We start from the raw sequence: 24,587 nt of genomic DNA, 5'->3' as shown, positions 1-24,587 counted from the left end.
GATCCCCTTGCATTTCCAGAGAGTAGCTTGAGGTGGCATATCAATCACCCTTGCTGTCTTTATGGCTCTCTTTAAAACTGACCAGTAGAGAAGAGCTGGACGGTGAGCAATGGCTGCTGGGAGCCAAAGTTCAGCGATCCTTTTCCAATTGCTCAAATAGAGAAGAGTCTATGGCTGAAATCTCCTGGCAGTGTGAGCCCCTTATACAGCCTGTGTAAAGGAACTGGGATAATCAGTCCCCTGGTGAGTACAACTGATTTCAGTGTTCAGTGACCAATAGTATGTAAAGCTAAGCAGATGCATACCTTTCTGCTGTATTTGGGCTTATGTATGACACTCTGTACTTACACATTTTCCCTTTGTTTTGGCTCCTGATACAGTACATTAATATTGTGGCAGCTGAAAAACAATAAACATTTTCCAGAAAAGTTTTAATAAAAAACTTCCCCCTTTTTAATAAAAATCCTGTTCAAGCAAAAAAGTTACAAAGTTATGTTTTCCTTAACATTCTTTCTTTAAATCCCTCTTGCTGTGCATAAAGCAAACCATTCAATATGGAGCAAACAAAGAACTGTTTAGTCCAAAACATGGAATTAACCACCTCTAAACATAAATTCAATATCTTAGTTTGAATTGAGTCCACAAGTAGAAGGCAGCTCTGTTTTCCCAGACATAAAATGAAGACAGTCCTAGGTCAAAGAGCTCCAATGGGCAAAAATTTTTGCCTATTGGGTGTGCTGGGACTCCCCCAGGAAAAAATGACTTAGGTCCTGATTCATCAAACCACTTACATGTACATTAATGCAGGATTTCACTCACAGCACAATTTTTAACTTACATTTCTTCATAAACAGATTCACACAGAGTATGAAACCCTGTCCCTGCTGTGCTGATCTGCAACTGTTTTCTCTTGCTCTTTATAAATCTCTTTCCTTCCCTGCTTTCAAAATGTTATCTTAACTAGGATTAATAAAGATACACTGGGAAGCTTCTTATCTCTTCTAGGAATTATAATGAAAAAAAGCTTTAATCTTGGCAGAGAGGTAGAGGGAAAATGGACACTAGACACAAATTAAGATGTAGATGAATGGAAAGGAAGGGGTTTAATATGGGCTGAGAGTGGACACAGATAAGTCTCAACCAAAACCTGAGGTCCAGCCCCCGACCCTGAATTTTGGGAATGTATGAATCCAGATGAAAACTTCCCACCTCTCTTTGTGAATTAGGGATGGATAAGCTGGTTCTGATAAAAGAATAACCATCCTGAGGCTTCTTTGAAATTCAAAAGAGTTCAGTTTACCTTTTAAATTAACTTCAGAGTGGCTTTCCCATTTCTTGTGTTCAGGCAGGAGAAGATGAGGAAATATCAAAACACAGCATGAAAGACATGCCTGCCCAGCCTGAATGAGGGTGCATACTGAAAATCTCATCAGGAAGATTGATCCTCTGAGATTTCTGGAGCAAAGAGGTCTGCATGTGCTTTAGATAAAGAGCTGGAGTTTTAGGCAATTACCTGAAGGGAATTGCACAGCTAAACAATTTGAGGTTCATCAACCCCCAGTAGCTGGAGTATAATCCCACTTTTTATGAGTATATGTGGGTTCTGTAAGATCTCTTGTGCCATGCTTCTCATCCTGCTCATGTCCCTTTTACTCGGTATCAGTGATCACACCAGCTACCACTATGACTCTAATATTCTCTTTCTGGGAAAGGTTAATGAGACAGTTGTGACATTTGGGCCACCTCCTGTGTCCTCTGTGTGTACCTCCTCCAGCTGGGCTTCAGTATAGCTCAAAGACAGTGCTTATGGATAAAAAACACATGCCTACTAACAAAGGTCAGATGTCCATGCTAAATTTGTTCAATGTACTAGTAGTCTTTGATTGATAATTTGTCTGAGAGGCTTGTTAAGATTGACAGGGTTGTTTTAAAATGTACTTGTGTATTGTGCATTCCTCTCAGAGAGATCACCAGGGACTTAGACTTTTTCCTCTTGCAAGTCCTTTACTTATAAAATCAGACATGTTAAACCTCTGACCACATGTAAGGTCACCAGGGGAATAAAGTAAAACAATATTGTCAGTGGCAGCAGTGGCAGTTCCTCACTATAAGGTGACAGTCTCCCAGTAAATAAGGAAGTCATCAGTGAATCCATAGATGACTGAGGAAGCCAATCCAAGCTCTGTATGTTTGACTACAGACATGGTAAATAGCTCCGGGAAGGAGTAGATGTTGGGTTGTAGCACTTTGCTTTTGTCTCCTTTGTCCCTCCTCCCCAGGAGTGGAGGAGTTTGCTTGAAATGACTGATGCCTTGCTGTACATCATGCCTCATTGAGGAAGATGCAGTTCTTGAATCTTCCAGGTATTGATGTTACTATTACACTTGTTCAGATTGGCCTTCCAGGTGTCCTCTTCTTTTGCCCACCTCTGGAATGGTGGCCATCAGTGAGCTGGTAGTATAGGACCTGTTTTGGGAGCCAGTTGTCAGGCATCCTTACGATACATCCTGTCCAATGAACCTGGTACCATATAAATATTGTTTCAAATGCTGGTGATGTTTGCTTGAGCCAGAATGCTGGCATTCATTCTTCTGTCCTTCCAATTGATATGGAAGATTTTCTGAAGACATCACTGAAGGCAACTTTCCAAAGCTTTCAGGTTTTTCCAATATGTTGTTCAAGTTTCACATGCAACAGGGTAGGGATGACAACAGACTGGTAGAAAAGAAGTTTGGTTTGGGTCCTTATGTCATGGTCATCAAAGACATAATTTCAGAGATGTTCAAATGTAGCACTGTTAGATTTTATCTGTATTGAATATTGTTGTCTAAATTTACTTTTTGAGAAAGGTGGTTACCCAAGTAGAGGAAATACTTAACATTTTCCAAGGATTGCCCTCTAATTGTGGAGGAGCAGCTGGGTGGTTTGGGGTGGGTTGGTAAAGTATCCTGTTTTTCGTGACATTGACAGTGGCTGCATCTGTATGAGATACTGTACTCGAGATTAGAGTAAATTATTGCTCAGTAAGTGTCACCATCTACATGTGCAGATGCTTACAGTGCAGTAATTTGCTCTAATCATGAGTAAACATATGGTAGCAAATTTACTCGTGAGTAATTACCACGCAGTATGGCACATGTAGACAGATAACCAGGAACAAATGTGCTCCCAGTCAGATAGACAGCAGGAGGAGGGTAATTGCTCCCTGCCCCTGGCAGCTGCCTGCTGTTGGGGTGGGCTCCACCACCAGACCATGGGTGAGGACAATATTCCCCTGCCCTGGCAGCAGGGAGATGATTTTTCCCAGCCCCAGCTCTGTGATCATGGAGCTGGAGCTTGTTCCCAGCCTCAGCTGGGATTCCATGATTGTAATCCCAGAGCGGGGGTTGGGAGCTCCCTGCATTGGGAGAGTTCCCTGCCCAGCCTTGAACTGGCTGGGACCTGTCCCTGACCGGGACAGTCCCTGGGCAGCCCTGGGCAGCATAGGGAAGTCTCTATGTGCAGCCTGGAGGTGGCTGAGGCTGTCCCAGTAAGGGGCAGGTCTGAACACCATGTCCCAATTGGACAATCAAGGTGTGGGGCTTGGAAAGAGCTGCAGGGAAGCGGCAGGTCCCAGTTCCCTGCTCCAATCCACTGGTGGGGCAGCTAGCAGAAAGTCCCTGGCTGGACATGGAATCCCTACCAAGCCAGGGGCTTGCTGCTAGCTTCCCTACTAGTGGATTAGGGCAGAGGGCTGGGACTTGCCCCTCAGAGGTGGAGAAAGAAAAAATTATTTGGGTGGGCTGAGCATGTGCGTGCACACCCCTGCCCCCCAGCAAGTAAGTCTGTGGGGGAGGGGGTGGGGAGAGTAAAGGGCTGGGCAGGGGGGCAGATTGAGGCTCCAGTGGTGAGGGAGAGAGTGGTGCACAGACAGGAGCAGGGACTGGGGTGAGTGGGGCCCCAGCAGGGCCAGGTGTGGGACAAGTGGAAGCCCAGGGGGCACATGCCCCCTCAATCTGTGCATGAGGCAGAGGCGGCTGCTGCTGTGAGCTGGCCTCTGAGCCCCACTGCCCTGAGAGCCGCACTATGCCACTGGGTGGGCAGGGGGCACGTCTCAGCCCAAGCCACAGCAGGCACATGGTGGCGTGCCACTCCCAGGGCAGCTGCAGCAGGGGGCAAAGTGCAGCACGCAGCAGCCACTGCTTCTGCCCCATGCACTATCAGGGGGCTTGTGCCTCCTGGGCCTCCGCCAGGATGTGCACAGTGTGGGGAATCCCCTCATGGCCCTAGATGAGTTGCCCAGGCTCCGCTGGTTTCACCACCCACCCCGGCTGGGGCTCCACTCACACTCACCCCATCTCCTGCTCCTGCTCCTGCTCCTGCTCCTTCCCCCACAGTTGGGGCCTTGATCTCCCCCCCCCAGGCGGTGATGGAAGGAGTGGCGCTGGGGCTGGGTTGGGGCTGGGGTTGGGGTGGAGAAGGCCCTGCATAGCCAGGGTGGGGTGTGGGATGGAGCCATGAGCAGTTTGTCCAGGAGATGCCTGGTGCCCTTGTGTGGCAGCTCCCCCCACTGCACACACAAGGGCATGGGCGCTGTGTGCTCTGGATCTGTGTGTGGGCTGAGGGTTGGCTGATGTTGTGGATTTGGGCTGGGGCTGCACTAGGCTTTTACTGGTGGGGTGGTTTGGCTATGCTGTGCTCAAAGTGGGCAGCAGTGGCACTGGCAGGGGGGTTGGGGGGATATGGAAAAGTTTGGGGTGGCTGCTGCTCCCCCCATAACCCCCCCTCAGCACCAACACTGCCCACCCCAAGTGCAGCCTGGCCCAGCCCCCGTTGGGAAGAGCCTGGCACTGTCTGTCCCCAGCCCGCAGCAGCAGCTCACCCGCACCCTGCACGCAGATCTGAGGGCACACGCCCCCTCTGCCCTTCCAGGGTGTGCATAGCAGCGGGAGCCATGCCCCCTGGACAAGCCACTCCAGGCAGTCCGTCATCCACAAGCCAGGCTGTGATCCTGGCTGCATGCATGCCCCTCGCCATTCCTGCTGCAGGCACCCAGACCCCATGGCTTGCTGCCCCATGTTAGCAGGGAACTAAGCCCTGTTAGCCCCAGCCTTACACCACCTATGCTGCCCCTCCCCTGCAGCTCTTTCCAAGATCTCTTTTCTCCATCAGGGATCCAGGGAGTGGGACATTGTCCTCACCTGAGCTCCAATGGTGGAGCCTGCTCCGGCAGCAGAAATCTCCCAGCCCCTGCCAGGAGACGTATGTCTCCTGGCCTCATGCTCCCTGCCAACCCCTGGGCTCCCCTTGGCTGCTGCAAGGGGCCAGTGCAGGGCTGGAGAGGGTGGGAGCATATTGTTGCCAGGAGCAGCAAATGTGCTCCTGCATCCCCATACGTGTAGATGGCTGCCTGAGGTCAGTTTACTCTAGAGTAAACCCACCCCACAACATTTGCACATGTAGACAGTGAGTCCAAGAGTTTTATACTCTTCATAGAAGTAATAACGGGTGATCTGCCGCTCTTCAACTGACTGGGCAGGAACAGTGTAAAATAATATTGACTGCAGTTCAATGCCTTCAATATTTTGATGATTCCCCCTGTTTTTTCTCAGCAGGCATCAACAGTATAGGTTTCCTGCTATTCCAGTATCAGAGTTAAGTGGCATAAGCCTCAAGCTGCTCCTAAGTAAAATGAAGATGCTGATTCTTGACAGAGAAGCAATGGTAGCAAGGGCAAATTCACTCCTTGTTATAAACAGCTACCCCCAGATTCAAAGCTGTATTTCAATTTTGAGTGCCCTACTGGGTTTTTGTCAGCTCCAAGCCCTGGAGATGGCAGCGGTATTCAAAAAAATCTTTCTATGTTTCTTTGTTTGGCCTCATCTATTCCTTTATTTCAGATGCAATTCACCCATACCAAATGATATCTTTATCACCTCAAGTCAGTATTATTTCAATACGTGCTATAGATGGGGCTAGCTCTGAAGGCCACTCCTACAACTCCAAGATAAAGTCAACCAATAAGACTATGTCACAGCAGCACATTGGTTGTCAACTAAACTCAAAATCTTGGTTTTTAAATACCTCCATTCCTTTGCATCTAGCTATCTGGTTTCCCACTTGTTAACATATTAAGAATATTGGTATTTCAACTGATAGACACTGGGACACAGGTCTCATGTGATATGATCGCTAAAATTCTTTGAGTGTATCTCCCCCAGGCCCGTGTGTGTAGCAGTGGGAGCTGTCACCCTCTCTCTGCACCAGGCTTCTCCTGGACAAACTGTTCGTGGCCACATCCCACGCCCCACCCTGGCTGTGCAGGGCTTTCCCCACCCTAGCCCCAGCCTCACTCCCTCCCTCACTGCCTTGGGCTGGCGGACAGCACGCCAGTGCCTGTGGGGTCCTGCTGAAACGTGCCAGGAAGGGGAACTGGGAGGGCACCGTCTGCTGAAGACAAGAAGGCTGAGACTGACGGGTTCAGATGGGCTGAGCTGTCAGGGTTGATGAACATCCTGAATTGGCTGCCCTGCAGGTGGCACCAAAGAAGGAAAAACAAAGATTGTCCTAGGTACAGCCATACCCACCTCTCTAGATGTGCCACTGTGAAGTCTTGAGGTGTCTTCATCCTTGTTAGCCCTCTGCCAACTCTGCATGGGATGAGGAACCCAGCCAATTTTTCCTTTAATGAAAACAACAATTGACAGAAGCAAAATAATGATGCTCTTACTGCTCTAAGAAAGGAGGGGTGGGGGTCAGTTTACTTTCACCTCATGCACTTGGTTTGTCTTCAGCCAATGTAACCTTACCTGAAGCAAGGACCTGGAAGGAATTAAATTATATTTATACTTCATAAGGTATATAATGGTACTGCTGTTATATATATAAATAAATAATTTATATATATAAATGAATAATAATATATCAATTAAATAGTTTATATACATGAATAAATCCCAGCCTTGGCTAGGATGATTTAGTTGGGATGGTCCTGCTTTGAGCAGTGTGCTGGACTAGATGACCTCCTGAGGTCCCTTCCAACCCTAATTTTTTATGATTTTATGATCTAGTTTCATTTGGTTTATCATATTTGATATTATGGGAGCTATAATTGTAATTGACTGGTCTTCTCTATTGAGCATGTGTAACTCAGATTCAAATTAATTTCCATTAATGTTGGCTAAGCAGGCTTCAAGCTTACAGGTCCATCCGTCCCCGCCCCCTCCTATCTCCCTGGGCAGGCGAACTTCTGTAGTCTTTGTTCATGAAACAGCAGTCTTTCCTGCCCAGAGCAGCGAGGCTGGACCCAATAATCTCACGAGATCCCTTCCAGCCCTAAACTTCTGCGTGATTCTGTGTGCATGTATGTGAATATAGTCTCTGACCATCTTCCAAAACAACACTTTCTTTTCCTTCTCTGCTTGCTGCAGAAATAACTTGATTAGCATGTGGTTTTGTTGGCAGTGTGTGTAAAGAGGGTTTGTGTGATTGCATGCAGAACTTGCTGTGGGAACAGTAGATTGAAGACAGTTTGTATATTTAAATCTTAATTCAAGGAGGCCTGTGGTCATTAGTAGCCATTCTGAGTTTGGATGAATTTCCCCTATAAGAAGATTGTTTAATTGTTTCAGTGGAATGTGGCTTTTATAGGAAGTCATAGTCTAAGATGGAAAATAGAGACAGATATGTCTACTTCTGTGGAAGGATTCTGACTATCAGGATAGGAGCCTTGAACTGCACTCTATTCTTTGGGAAACGAATGCAGAAGTCAAAGTTTGTGGTGAACGGTGCTGTCCAATACCAGGGCTTCTGTATTCTCTGTTGGCTGCAGAGGTTTGGGAGTATGCTGCTTCATTCCAAGGTATAAGGAATGAAATAATGAGGCCTGGATGATTCATGAATGTAAGAACAGCTATTCCCAGATTTGAGTCTAATAGGATACAGTGAAATCTCCTTGCCAATGGAAGTGGGAGCTTTTTTGTACCATATGTGAGTTGAGCCTGTGTACACGGTAAGTATTTGTGCATGGTTCTCTATGTAGAGGAGACAGAGTAAAAAAGAAAGGAAAGAAAAAATACACAATGTAAGTGAAAACAAAACACAATAAAACTGTTCCATTATGAAGAAAATAGGTCAGCCCTACTTTGGTTGCAGTGCTTGCATAGTTAGTCTGATCTTTATAATAATGTTTTTTAAAATGTGTGGCAAACTATGGGACTGGAACATAGGTAGAAATAATATATTTGGGTTACAGAGAAAAAACTGGCAGGACTTTAAAGGCACAAATTTAATAACACTACATGTGCAAAGTATTAAAATAATTCCACTGTTCACATCAGTGACAGCCAGGGTGAACAATGAATATTAAAAACACATTCCTTAAGCTGGCCTAGTGACTTGGCAGCAATATTTTGCATAGGAGACCTGTGCTGAAGTCCAAATGAAGGGCTGTCTGCTTCCAGAGCTGTCAGGGGTTGGCAGTAGTAGAGGTGGAGCTCCCTGGTGCAGGGCAAGGGGATGAGGCAGAAAGTGGTAAGGGTGTTCCTTTTGTTGCTGCTCCGTTCCCCCACTGGCTGTACCCGAGAACGGTTTTAGAAGGCATTCACTGGGGAAATTTGGCTTCAGCCGTCAGTGGCTGCTGTTCAAATCTGTATCAGTGCCAGAGTAAGGAGGATAAATGATGAATATAGAAGAAAAAACAACAGACCAAACAAATGGGCAGAAAGCAATGCTGGGAACACCCAGCCTGTGTTCACAGTTTGAATATTAAAATGCTTTCTCAAGTTAGAATTCTTGGGAAAGATGGGAAAATAAGTACACACAATTACAATTGATGATGCACATAGTTTCAAGAGCAGCCAAAGTGACATATTAAAGAGTTTGTATGGGGATGGACAGTAGGATATCCAATTAACAAAGATATTCTTTGCTGAACATTAAAGCATGAAATAACCAATTTATAATGAGAAGTCTCTGTTTTGAAACTCAGGATCATTTGAGGATGCTGCATAGTCTCTTCCAGCAACATAACAGGACTTCATTAGCTACATTACAAAGGAGTGGTTTTCATTTTACTGCAAATGCCTGCTCCACGTGAGTGCTGTAGAGGAGATGAGAGCAGCCAGTCAGACCCCCAAAATGGGATGGGTCATCAGAGTTCCCCAAGTTGAAAACGAGTGACTTCTGCCCTAGGACTGCTGATGTGAAAGCAATGCACAAGCCTTCACGTACTGTTGCACAATGAGAGTGGAAAACTTTGTCTCCGGGCTCAAATGGTAGCATTCAACAAGGAAATTCTGGTCCCTGGGTCAGCTTATGCATTTTGCATTAAATAGTCATTGGATAGAATGCATAAACTGTATAAGAGCAGGAGCCAGAATACACGTCTCTCTCCCAGCAGAGTGCCCTGCTCACTTGACTAGAAGTAGAGTTAGGCTCCCTTCATTTTTAGTCTCCTTTTCCCATGAATCTTCTAATTGTCACTGCCTAGTGGTCCAGTTTCAACAGGAAGGGAGGAGGATGCCTTCAGCCCTCCCTAGCCCATAACCTGGTGGCTAGAGCACTTTCTTAGTAAGTGGAAAAAGCATGTTTAAACTCTTTCTGACTGAAGGCCTAGAATCCAGATCACCTACTTCCTGGACAATAGGCTTACCAACTTGGGCAGCTGAGCCCTACTGATCAAAACGCGGGTACGTTCTCCTCCTTTGTTAAGCATAATGTGAATATGTCTAATGGACTGGCCACTTCAGAGCACTTAGGCCTAAGGATGACTAGTTCACAAGTCCCAAATTATGACCTGTGTAGAACTGTAGCCTAGGATTCAGATTCTACCATACAGAACTCGTTAAAAACAGCAGACTTAATACGTGCTTTGTTTTCCCATACCCAGGTCCATTCTTACTTACGAGGTAGAAGGCAAAGGTCTCCACTGAAATACCTGTGAGTTCACATGAGCAAAAGATTTTAGTAAATTGCACATTAAAGAAAAGGCACGTAAATTCTGACTAAAAATGACTAGTATGTCAAAATCCTTTTCTGAATCCAAATCCTGGTCTGTGAGTGGGACTTTGAGGCATCATGGTAATAATAATAACAGTAACAATAATAATAATGAGATTAATTCTTAATAATGAGATCCTCAGTATTGTCAACTCCAACTCTTAAAAAACATGATAGCAAGCCCCCAATTTCACAAAACAATCAGGAGATTGAAATAAAAGGAAGGGGAGAGGGTGGATTTTTTTTCATTTACCTTTGGGTTTTGACTTGTTGGGTGGAAAATGTTTTCAAAGTTTTTTTTTCTACAGCTGTAAGAGCTGGAAACATTTTTTTTTAAATGAAAGCTAAGATTTTTCTAGTAACTGCAAGAATTCAGGACCTAGGGCTTTAATAAAAAACACCAAATATTGCAGGAGTTGCATTAAAATCCTTAGTTGACAACACTCATTGTTATAATTTAGCAGTCAAATGCTACCAGAATTTATAGGCAACCATTTTAGTCATTCAGTAAAATAATCATAATCCATTTTTCTTTCATTTAATTTTCTTCTGCAACACATTTTTCTAGTTAAATAAATATATCCAAGCTGCAGTTCATTTCAGCTCAAACTTATGGTAATATTAAAACAATTAACAATGTTCAGAAAGCCTCCTGATGTGAACTTAAGGAAAAAAATTAAAAATAAAAATATTTGCTTGTGTGTTAATTAAGCAACTTAGTCAAGAGTCTTTAACTGGTTATGTGTGCATATAGAGATGGAATGGAAGGAATATGATGCCAGAAGGTCACAAAGATTTTATGCATTTTGGTAGTCTGGTCTACTGCTTTCTTTTCTGTAATGACTTCTAAAGGAAAAAGGTACTGCACCAATTATACAGCCTCCAGGTTGGGAAAGAGCTCCTTGTGCTTCCTTCTCACTTCATCTTCTGGTGAGTCTAATGGAGAATGTTGTACCACCTCCTAAAATCTGTTGTTGTGGGTAAGTGTCTTCATCCCCAGAATATCCACCTTTAGTTTTCTGCTGCTCCCAGGGCAGGCCATCATTAGGGAGATATAAATTAACAATAAAGGATACATTAAATGCATAATTACATGGAAATGAACAACATCATCTCTGGAGATGCCATATAACAGTTGTTCAATGATCTGAAACACTTTTCCTTTAAGGAAGGAGAGAAAAATGTGTTTGTTCAATTTGAGAACACTGTGTGCAAAACACTGATGTCACAACAAATGCTAATGACATTGACATCAAATGTTAAAACAAGCCTGTCTCTATTTTCATAAATACTATTTGCAAACAAGGTTACCAAACTGAAGACATATTACATTTGAAATCCCTTTAAAATGTCTAAGATGTTGTTAGTAACATAGCTATGAGGAAATAGACTTCCAAGGATATCAGCACAGCTGATTTCTTTGGAAGGTCAGATAATAAAGTCTAGATCTCTTCAATTGCTGCATAACCTTGAAACCACAGTTAAGTTATGAGAGATTCATGCTAACACCAGATAACCTCTCTGATTACAATTCTACACAGTGAGTAATTTTAGTGTTAAGGTATGAACATTCCCTTCTCCAAGCAAGAGATTTAAGGTTATTAAACACCATTGGGAATAGATGAAAAAGACAGTATATGAATTATTTACATATCTGTGTAAAAACCTATCAATGCATGAAATCATATCAAAATATGGTATCATATATATCTTAATTGCTGCACTTATAGAAGTAGGTCTGACTCAAATCTCACAGTGTTTAACAGTGATGTTTAACTCCATTGACTTCAGTGGAATCACTTCTTATTTACACCAGTTGAGTTTATAGTCAGGCTCATTCAGCAACTGAGACAAAGGGTAGTGGTAACATTTGGGAGTGAAATGAGTTGGCTTTTGGAGCATTTTGTTTTAAGACTTCTCACATCTTGAAGATTGCATTGAGTTATAGGAACAACAGTGATTAGTTACAGGTTTTATGATAACTTATCATCAGAAAATTCAATTTGTACATGAGGTACAGGAAAGAATCCTGTTATCAGGCAGTCAGATAGAAAACATGCAAATCACAGTGAACTGGACAGAAGAAGAAAAGAACCCAGTCTACTAATACAATGGTTGCTTGCAGTTCAAGTCATGCGTCTCTGCACAGCATCAACACAAATATTCCTTATGACTGTGGGATGCCTGGATTTCATAATCTGCGTGTATCCAAAATATAACATTCCAGGGGAAAAACCAGCTCCCAAACAATTTTAGCTCCTGTGATGTTTAGATTCTAATAAAGATGGGAGGAGAATTTGCATCCACAAAAACACAACTCGAAGAAACACAACATGCATGCCCTGTGAGACAAGAACCAGTGCCACAGAGAACACCTGACCAAAACAAGCTGACAAAAGCACCTTCTTAGCAAACAAATGGGGAAAACATGCTACAAAAATATTAGGTGTGCAGACTTGATAAACAGATTACTAAACCATATATAGGAAGTTAAGGGGTCAGGTGAAATCCATAGGAAAAATAAAATTCCAAGAAAAATATAATTTTTTTGAGTAGGGGGGAATTACCTCTTGTAAACTGCAGTAGTTTATTCTTCTGCAGGAAATGGTGTGGTTGAGTTTTCGCTACTCTCCCCCCTGCGCTTTCCTCTCAGGAAAATTCCCTTTCTAAAGTAGAAATCCAGCTTTGTTTCATACCTTTACAATGGAACATTCACTTGGTACTGGTAGCAAACCCTAGCAAGAGAGATAAGAAGATGAAGTTGGCAAAAAGGAACTACCTGACTATCATTGTTGCTGTTATTTAATATGTATATTGAAGTAGGGATAAATGGCCTTGTTGTATTATATGCTGTAAAAATATATAAGTAAAACCAGCCCCTGCCTTGAAGTGGTTATAATCTATGAAACAATGAAGCATAAATTAAGCAGGAAGTCTGTAAAAAAGAATTATATACCAGAGGCATCTCTAAGCTGGTAGAATGACACTCTGTCATTCTCAACTCTGGTTGTGAAATGCTCAGAGACGAATTTTGAAGAGTCAGTTTAGCAGATGGAGAAGATCTCTGAGAAGCCAAGGCCAATCTGGAGAGAATCAGGCCACAGGACACATCATTCCTTACTGTGACTATAATTCCAAGTCCATTGGCAAATCAGTGGACCTGTTGGTTGTACCACATGCAATGTTTTAAGGGTGGAAGTACAATTTTTCAACTTAAGTGACAATCTGATAGAAACATGCCATGCCTTAAAGATGAAGCGTGTATAGAAGTTACACTTAGTGCACATTAAGCATGTAAAAATACTTTACTGCTATAACTGAACAGATGTTCATGGTATATAGAATGTTTTAAAAATGATGGATCCTACTCTAAGCTAATTCCGCATGAATGTGCTATCACACTAAAGCGCTTTAGGTTAAAGCGCTTTATTAAATATCTGTACCGTATCCCATCTCAAGGAAAGGTAGGTTGCATTCCCTCACCATCTCAGGTGCCCTTCACTGGGTGGCTTACAAGCCTCAGCTGGTGCTCATTTGCTCCAGGTGAGCGCTGGCCCAGCCCCACCTTGGGCTGCCACAGAGAGGAGACATAAAAGGCTTGGTCTGCTTCCTGTGTGGCTGGGTGGGAAAGGAGACCCTCTTCCCTTTAATGAGAGCGAGAGCAAGAGGAGGGGGAGGTACATGTGGGTATATGCGTCCAGCCTGGTCCTGAATAATCCTGCTGTGCACCCTTCCCCCTCCCATCTCCAATCCACAGATCCAGATGTGATGGGTGCCTCCAGCCCCCATAATGGCTCTGGGGAGATAGTGGTACCCAGCCTGCTTGCACCAGCATTCAGCAGACAGGCTCCCCCACTGGGATCCCAGCCTCCAGGGCATCTCCATCCTGGCCTGGAGGTCCCTTCCAGCCCTACTTCTCTGTGATTTTCTGATTTTTGTCACTGACAGAGCAGCTAGAGGTGGGGGGAGGGGGAGGGCAGGGAGTGGAGACTACTCCCCTGCACTGGTCAGCCAAACAGGGATGGCTTGCCCACTTGGCTGTGCTTGGGAATTTTTGGCAGCCTGGGGAGGCCATGGAGCATGCTGGGAGGTTTGCAAGTGTCCACCCAAGCTGCTAGTCTCAGCCAGTGCACACAGGCTTTGAACCCCACCCCCACTGAACAGCACACATGTTCTGTTTGGTCCTGACCAAATCTAGAGCACTTTGAGTAGAGCGCTTCTGCCTCAGGCTTTTTGAATGTCAGTACTTAGCCATAGTGATTATCAAGTAATTTCCACAGATATAGGTTTTCCATGGCATTCTTTCAAAAAAAAGTACATACCAAAAACGGAGAAAAAGCAAACCAAACATATGCAGCAGTAGGAGTGGCTGGAACTAAAAGACAAAAAATAGTGAGACTGATCTTCAAAAACGTATGCCAGGCAAATAAAGAATATTGTTATATTACCTTTTTTGGGGTTTTTTTTACAACAGCGAAGCATGTAGGTTAAAGATCAAGGAGATTAAATATTATTGTATAGATTTCATGATAAATGCTTGGGTTGCACATTGGATAGGAATGGTTTCAGGAAAAAGGATACAGTATGAGCTAAACTGTGCCCCTGGGCAGGCAAACTATTCCTATTGCAGTTGTTGGGAACTGCCCATGTATGTGGAGAACTGGCCCTATTCATCCAACAGTAGTTTAGAAGAAAAGAAGGCCCTAATCAAACACTAAGCAGGCATAGGTATATATCAGATAATAGACAGCCCCTCATGGTACACAAGCAGTAATTCACTCACCGGGGTCTTATGACTGTATGTGCTTAGACTGGATAGCAGTGTGAATTCATACTTGTGTTCACTCCAGAGCCATCTGGTCCTGTTTAAAATATATACTTTTCAACTCTGACCTTTTCATCTTTCTGGTTTTAAAACATATACAAGTTCAAATGTTAACATTTTAACCTTGAGCTGTTCCCATCTGGAGACATTAGTGAAAGATTATTATTACCATCACTTTTATTGATGTTAACAAAGGGGCAATTCTCTGTTGTGGTTTGTGGGCACATTTCAAAACAAAACAGGATGGTTGTTCATTTAGAACCACACAGTCATAAGTGCAATGAATTGTGTCTTGGTTTTTGAGACATTCAGAATGAGTCACCAAGTCAGGCTAGATTTTCAGAAAGAGTGAGTACCACCAACCCGCAATGAAATCCCAGAACAGTCCACCCGGAGTCGGCAGTCATTCTCTGGAATCTGGGACGTAACAGAGAAAATGGAAGACAAGGCATCCAAGTGACATACTGTAGATGTTAATGCTAGATTATTCCTGTACAAGTACAAAGAAAGATTGTGCCCTCCCCTAATACTTGAATGAATAAGTCAGATTTCAGTCTTCACCCTGCCCAAGAACCCAAGAAACAGAGTATAAAGCACTAACAGTAGCCAAGAAACCTATAGCAAATGAGGAAACATGGTACAAACGTGAGCCTGTTTAATTAGTGAAGGACAAATGCATGTTCCAGCTCCATAAAGAAAATTGTTCATTTCTCTAGTGCCCAAGACTGCTGCTGTGAGACCTATCCATAGGACTTTGGGCTAAGTCTGTAAAATCTTCACCCCAACCAAATGTGCCTGGTTTCTCTCCATCGAGACCATACTCCTAAGGTACACGGCCAGTCTGGGCCACACCCAAACTCACTTTATATGAAAAGAACCAAAGAATATCCACTAGACTCTTTTCCTCATGGCATTGTTTCCTGCATCGTATTAAGACACACACAAATTAAGCTATCTTTTAAACATCAGCTGTTATTGTATGGTTGGTTTAAAAAGGGCTGATTGACTCAATACGTGACACAGGCCCATTTCTGATGACCGCACCATTTTGTATAGAACGCAAGCCCTCATTTAAAAAAAAAATGTAAATTCATTATCCTATTAATAGTGCATAATTTTTTTCTGAACTCATCTCAGATACCAGTACTGACAATTTGAAGTGTTCATCTCTGAAGGACAGAGCCTTGATTTTCTGAAGTTGGGATGGTAACTACTGCTTATTATAGCAGCAGTGCCCAGGCACTCTGGGACTGCAGCTGGTAATTTGGTATGGTTGGTGAGGTGTGAGTATCGTATCTCATCTTCTTCCTCAAATGTGACTGAGGGGTCTGAGTATTTATATCAAGTTCAAATCAGTTTTTATTTCTTCCTAAGCTGGTTTACTCATCCATAGTAATTATAGCAGCTAGCTTTAGGAAAAATACTGAATTGTTAAAGCTGTATTTTACCTTTGTAGAGCAGATTTTAAACATTGCTTGCACCAAGAATACTATGGTAATTGACTCTCTCCCTTGCATATTTTTATACATTTGGAACTGCTAAAAAGGATTTACTCATATTGCTTCAGGCTGCTAGCCACTCGCCTACAGGTGGGTGGTGTTTGTTTAATCATTGGAATAGTTTTTTACTTGACTTTCTGTTTTTCTTGTTTCCCAGGTGATTGATTCTGGTGTTTTGAGAACTGTCTACTGCATCCTGAACATTTTGCATGCACCAATGACTGGGAACTTATTAAGTCTGAGCCAAAGGCTGTGGGATAGTGTGCACACGAATAACCTTCCTTCATCATTTTGTGCTGTGGTGGTCATAGCCTGTGCAAACTGTTTAATAATCTGGAGCAGAAGAATAAATTTAAGTAACTGATCAACCCTTTTTTCCCCTAACAACCTTCTGTGCTGTCATCATCCTCAGGAAATTCATTCGGTGCTAGAAGTGAATCACATAAAAAGAGAGTGTTAAAATCATATTGCCAGATGCTGTCCTGTTAAGAAAGGTATCTGATGATAGCAGCAATATAAGAAAGTATAAAAAAGGCCACACAGGAGGAATATGTATATGAGACCTACAGCTCTGGGCTAGTAATGAAATACAATGAAATGCGCCAGAAGACATTTGAGTATCCTGTGCAGTAAGGAAGTAATAAATTTTCTGTATGTTTTAAATCAGAGATCATGGTTGATATGTGAAAGTATGTATGTAGGTGTATATGGCTACATCTACACAAGACACTGACTGCGCAGTAGTTCGTTACTACTGCGCAGTAGTGTCACATGGCACAAAGCGTGATGCAATGCAACTGTGCAGTTGTAACAACTTACTTTGCAGTCAGTGTCACCAAAAAGCCGTTCAGGGATGCTACTGTGTAGTAATGCTGGTTACTGCAGTTATTTATACTTGTGCATACAAGTACTAACTGACTGCATTAACAACTGCACAGTTAGCGTTTCATGTAGACATGGCCTATGAATATGTGATTTTATATAGGCCATGTTTTCAACCTTAAAGAGTCCCTTTTTAGGCTGCTAAATGAGGACACTTACAATAAAAACTGACACAAATACTAGAAGTGAGTTTTGAACATCCAGCAGTTCTCTTAGAAGTTAAACTTCAGGTTCTGCTTTTTTCAAGTCCTCATTGTTACATGCATGCACCTGCACAAACAAATGCATACTGAATAAGCAGCAGCATGTGTCTTTCCATAACCTGTGAACACAAGTGTGAATCAAAGTGTGAAGGATTGCTGGAGGTGAACTTCATTAGATTTAAGCCTAAACAGCTGATCTGCAATGAATAAAAGCATCAAAGGGTTTGTTGTTCCTAAAGGAAACAAATCCAGTTGTCTATATACCCTGCATTATTTCTCTTTGAAGAAACACTGTATCCTGCATTTGTGGATCCAAAATGTGGACACATACAGTCAACTAATGTGAGACCACATTTACTGTAGTAAATAATCTTGTAATTAGCATTCATTTATTATTTCCATTGCAGGAACACCCTAAAAGCTGAAGTCATGCAGGAGGACCTCTCTGTGCCCAGCTCTGTCAAAACACAGAATAAAATAGCAGTTTCTGTCCCACTTTTTTTCTCTTTGCTTCTTGCCAAGGGCAGGAATTGGTTAGGTGATTGCCTTGATAACACTAGCTGGAGAAGGGAAGTGGGAGCTAGACATCTATTTAACAATTTATAGAGGAAAACAGAGGAGAGGGCACTGGCTTTGTCTATGTAGAAGCTATAAGGAAAGTTTGTTTTTAGGAGAGGCTAAAGAGAGAGGTGGCCATGATGAAAGGTTCCAGTGGAGAAAGAACTGCTCTTTCCCATTCTCAAACTGCTGTCGTGCCAAACCTCAGCAAGCATCAAGGTTAGCTCAGGTGTGAAACCCACCAGCTTTCCATTCTTGTACTAAGAAAAGAAAACGTCAAAATGTCATTGTAGACACTTCTAAGTTATTGAAACAGAGAGAAGGAATCTGTCTGAAGCTTTTATGCCTTGGAGCAAATTCCACAGATCATTTCACCTCTTTTATATCTGGAGTGCTGGAGGGGGCTGAGCTGGGTCTCTGGCTGGATCCAGAGAAAGATGAGGAAACAGTGGGCATGTTTACATGTGGATTAATGTACTTTTCCTAATGTGCGCTAGATTTAGTACCTCCAATATGAGGTACTAAATCAATGCACATTAGGCTGTGCTAATGTGCAGTAGTGCAAGCACATGCTTTTTAGGTGATCCGTACTGTGCACTGTCCTATTCTAATGTGCATTAGTGTATTACCACGTTTTTTACTTGCTGCTTTAATGTGCAGTACAATAGGCTACATTAAAGTGCACATATAAATGCGCCCAGTGTCTCTCACTGAAGTTATGCTTACAGTTCTCACCTGGGCTATTTTGAAGCTAGTAGGAATAACCTTTTCCCTCTTTTTCAGGAGCATGGAAGATGCTACACAAAGTATCTATGTTAGTAAGATGATGTCCTATACCCATCCTTTGTGGAGTTCGCAAGGGTTGCAAAGATTTGGGCATTTTGGAAGTAACGCTGTCTTCAAAAAGATCTATTTCTGGTTGCCCACTGTGTGACTTGGGGCACTGACAGATGTGCCCCCCCCAGGCCCAGCACTTTACCAGAAGAGGAACTGCATCAGGTTGACCCAGCTTGCCCAGTATCTGTATAGCTCACGTGCTTCAGCAAGGCTTTGTGGCACTTCAATAGCTGATTTGTCTTGGATTCAAGTAAATACGGTATTTCCTAGGTGGAGAACTTCTTTGCTAACTCTTAGCTCCTGGGAGATGTAAGGCTTGAGTAGAATGAATAATTTGCGGCACATCATTTATTTGATAAATGTATGCTGTTGCTTTTTTCCTTCATGGTTTCTTGAATTTATTCATTATTCAAATATATTCTACAAAAAAACAGCCACAAACTCTTGTTTTGTTAGACTTTGCTATCACATGCTGACTGTGGGACAGCTGATGCATCTCTCTAGAGGCTTGTCTGACCATGCTGAGCTCAAGGACATTTATGTGGAGAAGGTGTTCTGCTATGGCTCTCGTTTTCTGGGATATTCCCCATAAGAAGTCTGCTTTTGTGCTGGGATATTCCCCATAAAAAGTCTGTCTCTCTTTCTCAGCCAGAGCAGCTGGACTTTACTGTTGTATTCATTAGGTTTCATAATACCCTACAGAAGTTATACTTGAGCCACACTCAGTGACTATCACCTGGTACAAAGCAAAAAAAAATCAAATGGTTCTGGAAAATTCCACAGTTAAGAGATGCCTTTTATCCGAGATGGAGTAGTGCAATAAAATTCACCATACTTGAAATTTCCATGTTTGAACTCAAACTGGCTTTAGTGATCAGTTTGATAATTTATGGTGATGCTACCACATCGTAAATTTATGAAAAAAAACTTGCATGTATTGTACAGGGGAACTATAGGATTTTTTCCTTTTTATCAGTTCTGTAATAAATGAATGTGTGATTCTAACATCATCACTCTCTATAAGAACAAGGGAGACAAGGGTGACTGCAACAACTATAGGAGATGAAGAGTGGAGTGAAGCAAAGTTGTGTTCTGGTGACCACACTTCTTCAGGATCTTTTTGTCTGTGCTGCTGCACTACACTTTTGATGACTTGGAGGAAGGCATGTATCTTCCCACAAGATCAGATGGCAAACTTTACAATCTATCATGTCTAAAGGCCAAGACAAAAGTTAGGCACATGCTTATTAGGGAGCTCCTTTTTGATGACCATACTGCACTCACTGCCCATGAAGAAGACCAATTCAAATACTCATGAATCACCTCTCCCATGTTTGCAGGATGTTTGCCCTAACCATCAACATCAAGAAGACTGTGGTCCTAGAACAGGGTGTTTTCCAGTCACCATCTATCAGCCTTGACAACACACCACTTGAGGCACTGAGCAAGTTCTACTACCTTGGATTCACAGTGAGTGATAATCTATCACTAGATAAAGAACTAAATGAGCACATTGGAAAAGCAGCTACCACTTCCAGTAAGCTATCCAAATGAGCCCGGAACAATACAAAATTCACAATCAAAACTAAGCTGCTTGTGTACACAGTCTCCATCCTCAGTGTCCTTATGTATAGCAGTGAGACATGTTCAACATATGCATAGCAAGAAAAGAAGCTGAATGGCTTCCACCTACATTGTTTATGATGCATACTTGACATCAAGTGGCAAGACAAAATCATCAACACAGAGGTCATCATCAAACCCAACCTGCCAACCATCACTGCTGTGCAAATAGTGGATTTGGCTATCTTTACAGGACAGAAGATGGATGCATACTGAAGGACATCCTGTATGGGCAAATTGCATATGGGGAGAGAAGAGTAGGGCACCCAAAATTTCACTTCTAAGATGTCTGCAAGCAGGGTATGAAGGCTTTTGGAATTGATCCAAACCTTTGGGAGGCCTTAGCAGGAGACAGGAAAAAGTGGTGCTCCCTTCTCAATAATGGAGTTTAAAACCATGACAAGAAATGGTCACCTGAATTACAACAGAAATGTGACTGAAGAAAACAGCCTATCAATACAGTAGCCCCTAACTCCATGTACACCTGTGACCACTGTGGCAGGACCTGCAAGTCTAACATCGGTCTTTACAGCCACAAGAGAAAAATGTATCACGAGTCAGTAGAATAGGTGCAAAATCCACCATCACTCACTGATGAACAAATGCCATATGTAAATAAATAGCTTCTCTCACTAGGTAATTTGACCATAATCAAACCAGGTCCTCCTCTGCTGAAACTGAAAGCTCCTATGCAGCAGAGAAGAATTAAAGCTCAAATTCAACTTGGCACATCACTTGTTTTATCACTCCAGATGACACCATGGGGCACTTTTACACATGCTCCGGGGGTGGAGAGGGTGGCGCTTTAATTAGAGTGACTCTGATAGCTTCTCTAATTAAAGTGGCACTATGACTCCTGTATCAGTGTCTCTGTGTTTCAAAATGGTGGCAGGGGTGCTTGAACTAAAGCTTGTTTGCCAAGCTGCTCCAAGTTAATTGAGTCTGCTCCAACGTGTTAGAATTCCAGCATGTCGAAGCAGCCTCAGCGCTTGTGTATAGGATCCCACGATGTTCAGCAGTGCTCACCGTGGGCTGGAACTGAGAAGCACTGTGTAGTTACTACTAGTCATTAGTTTTGTACAAGGTACAATTGTAGAATTACCTGATTGTACTCCAGGATCAGATCCATAACCACAAGAAACTTTGGAAGGGCCAGACAAGTGCCAAAAAAAGAGCAGTGTCTCTGGCTAAAATTAGCTGTCAGTCTGAATGGAAAACTCCAGTATTATATCAACAACTCCCTCTATTATCCACAACTACAAAAGAGATTATGAAAAATACAGATAAAAATAAATTCCTGGAGGCATCTTGGTTACAGGGTTCATCAATATGATTCTCCTACACTGGAAATATTCATCCCAGCTACATGTTGATCATAGAGTACATTCCATCTTCTTGACTTCTATGTTGAAAGAATGAAAGAAATGCATCAACATATAACAGAGGAAAAATTATATCTTAGCACATAGTATTAGCTCTTATCTTTTAGGAGAGGAATCAAATTTCAGCTTTGGTAGCCTGTATTAGGAATTATTACAAAAGTTAACAGCTGATCTGCATATTACCTCACTCTATGGTGTCTCTGCACCATGGCCCCTATACTCTTTAACATACTTTGCTCCTGTTTACACATGGTAAACTTACCAGTGAGGTGGGTATTGCCTCAGTGTTGCCCTACAGCCACTCTTGAAACCTTTGAGTGCTTGTACATGCTACAGGGATTTAATTCATTTTAGTTCTCCCTAAATTGAAACGGTGGATTTTTAAAAACTCATTGTTTCCATTTCAATTTAGGGAAAATTAAACTGAACTAAACCGCAGTAGTATGTACACAAGAATGGGAGCCTGACCCTTAGAGCTTACCTGACTCTGCAGGGGTGGAGGGTGGGCAAGCTGTCAGTGGGCTGAGCTTCTCTCTGCAGCTGCGGGGGGCCTGGTATTTTCCTTTGCGGTAGTGGCAGTGCCCCCCAGGCAGCACCCACCCACTGGCACTCAGCCTGGGTGGTCCCAGGGGAACTGCTGCCACTGCAGAAGGAAGCAGCGCTCCCCCCCGCCTCCCCCCACCCAAAGCTGTGGAGGGAAGCACCAGCCTCCTGTACAGCTCAGATGGAAATCCAGGCTCCAGGACAGAGAAAGAAAAAAGATCAGGCTCCTCGACCCTTCATTTTTTTTAGTCAAGTCTTCCTGCACAGGCTGCCACCAGGTCACACAGCCTCTGAGCTGTGCAGGGCCCGATGCTTCCCTCCGTGGCTGTGGCACTCCCCAGGTCCGCCTGGGCCAGGTGTCTGTGGGCAGGTGCTGCCTGGGGGGCCCTGCCACCATGGAGAAAGGCAGGGGGGTCCCCTGCTGCTCAGGGGCTGTATGACCCGCTGGCAGCTCTTCCCCCCTCCCCACCACAGGACAGAGAGAGGTAAGCTGCAGCACCCCTGCACGATCCCCATCACCTTTCTGCTGCCTGGGACCACCCAGAAACATCTAGCTTGCCCCTGGAGCAGAGCAACAAGGTGGCAGGAGGGTGGCTGGGGGTGCTAGTGGTGGGAGAAGGCAGTGGAGACAGTGCAGAGGGTACTGGAAGCCCACCAAGCCTGAGCTTCCCCAAGCATGTCAGCTTCCTGTGCCCTGTGCACTGTTGCACTTTGTTAGGTAGCAAACTAAAACACCTCAGGAGTGTTTTATCTTGCTATGTTACAAAGTCATTTAAAGCAGAATACGCCACCGAGTGGGCAAACAGCAACACCATTAAAGTGGTGCAAAAGGGCATTTAAGCCACTTGAAAGGCCAATTTTGTGGCATGTACAAAGGCCACTTGTGTCTAGACTACTTGAAATTAGCTGAAGAGCTTTACTATTGCATTTTCATCTTTGTCACCCTGTGTGTTTGTTGTAATGTCTGCAGAGAAGCCAATCAATCATCTTGTATGGCATATAATCCAATGATGTCATGGACTGAGGTGATTCCATGATTTACTTTAGCACTACAGCGTTACAAGTTATAACAATACGTAAGCCTGCAGCCAGGTAATGTTGGCAGTGAAAAAAAAAAGGGGGCCAGATTCACTTACGTGGAGGTTCCTAGTGAAAAAAAATCTCATCCTCCACCAACTTGAGCTTTCATCAAGAAATCTGGGAAACTAATTATGTTGCCTGAGTGCCCTTGATGAGTACACCTCCAAAGCAACCAGATGAAAGGTTTAAAACAAAGAGAACTTTATTAGAGGCATGAAAGGGGGAAACAGACAAACCTGGGAAATCTAGCAATTGAGTAAAGATTGCCACCCCAGGGTGTTTTGGCAGTGGTTTCAACTCAGACCTTTTCATTACTGAGTAGCTAATGAGCTAGTTAACCATTATCCCATTTACTTCCTCCCCTAACTCATGTGTTGTTGTCCAAGGCTTATATATAGGCCAGCCCATCTCTCTCTGCTAAGAAATGTGCTCCTTTAGGGGCTCTACCCCTTGTCCCAGCTAAGTGAGGGCAGCTCCGGTCCTGGGACCCTCTTCTGTGTTCCTTAGCTCAGGCTGCTGCTCCCTTGTGTTTCAGCCCAGGCAGTTTCAGTTTTTCACCCCTGCTTGCTCCCGCAAAGCTGCTTGTATTCTCCCTCAGTCTTCAAAAAAGAAACTGGTATACTAGACCCCAGCAGAGTCCTTAGAACAACAGAGGGAATTTTGGAAGAAACTGCATTTTCCACCTTAAATGTTTTGTTCAGGTCTCCTTTATCCCAGCATTCCAGACAGAGGTCTAGGTCACCCTAACCTATAGGCACAACTGATGTCAGTCTCTTGTGGAACAGAGCTATTTTATTATGCTAAACTAAAAAATTAACTGCATATAACAAACAGAAGAAAAAAGTCCCTACTGGTATATAACCAAAGTGTAAGTGAGGCTGGATCCATTCACATTCTTGCTCTATGTTCATTGCTAGTACAGCACTCTCTCCCAAATGAGGCCCCTGTCCAACTGCAGTTCTTAAGCAGCTCTTCTTGCCCACCCTGTTGTTGCAAAAAATTGTGGTCCGTTTCTTGGAGGCCACTAAAATCACAGACACACATACATCAGATGGCACAAAAGGTGTATTTGCAAATAGGGTCAGAGCAGAGTCAAAGACTCAGATTACTCTGAATCCACCAAGGAATTCTTGCAGGCTGTATTTATCTTTTTCCTCCTGGGCACGTGTGCAGAAAC

This window comes from Crocodylus porosus, unplaced genomic scaffold, assembly GCF_001723895.1.
Source record: "Crocodylus porosus isolate Cpor-Errol unplaced genomic scaffold, CroPor_comp1, whole genome shotgun sequence".
Taxonomy (NCBI): domain Eukaryota; kingdom Metazoa; phylum Chordata; order Crocodylia; family Crocodylidae; genus Crocodylus; species Crocodylus porosus.
The sequence above is the reverse complement of the archived record's forward strand: the minus strand, read 5'-3'. Positions refer to the sequence as shown.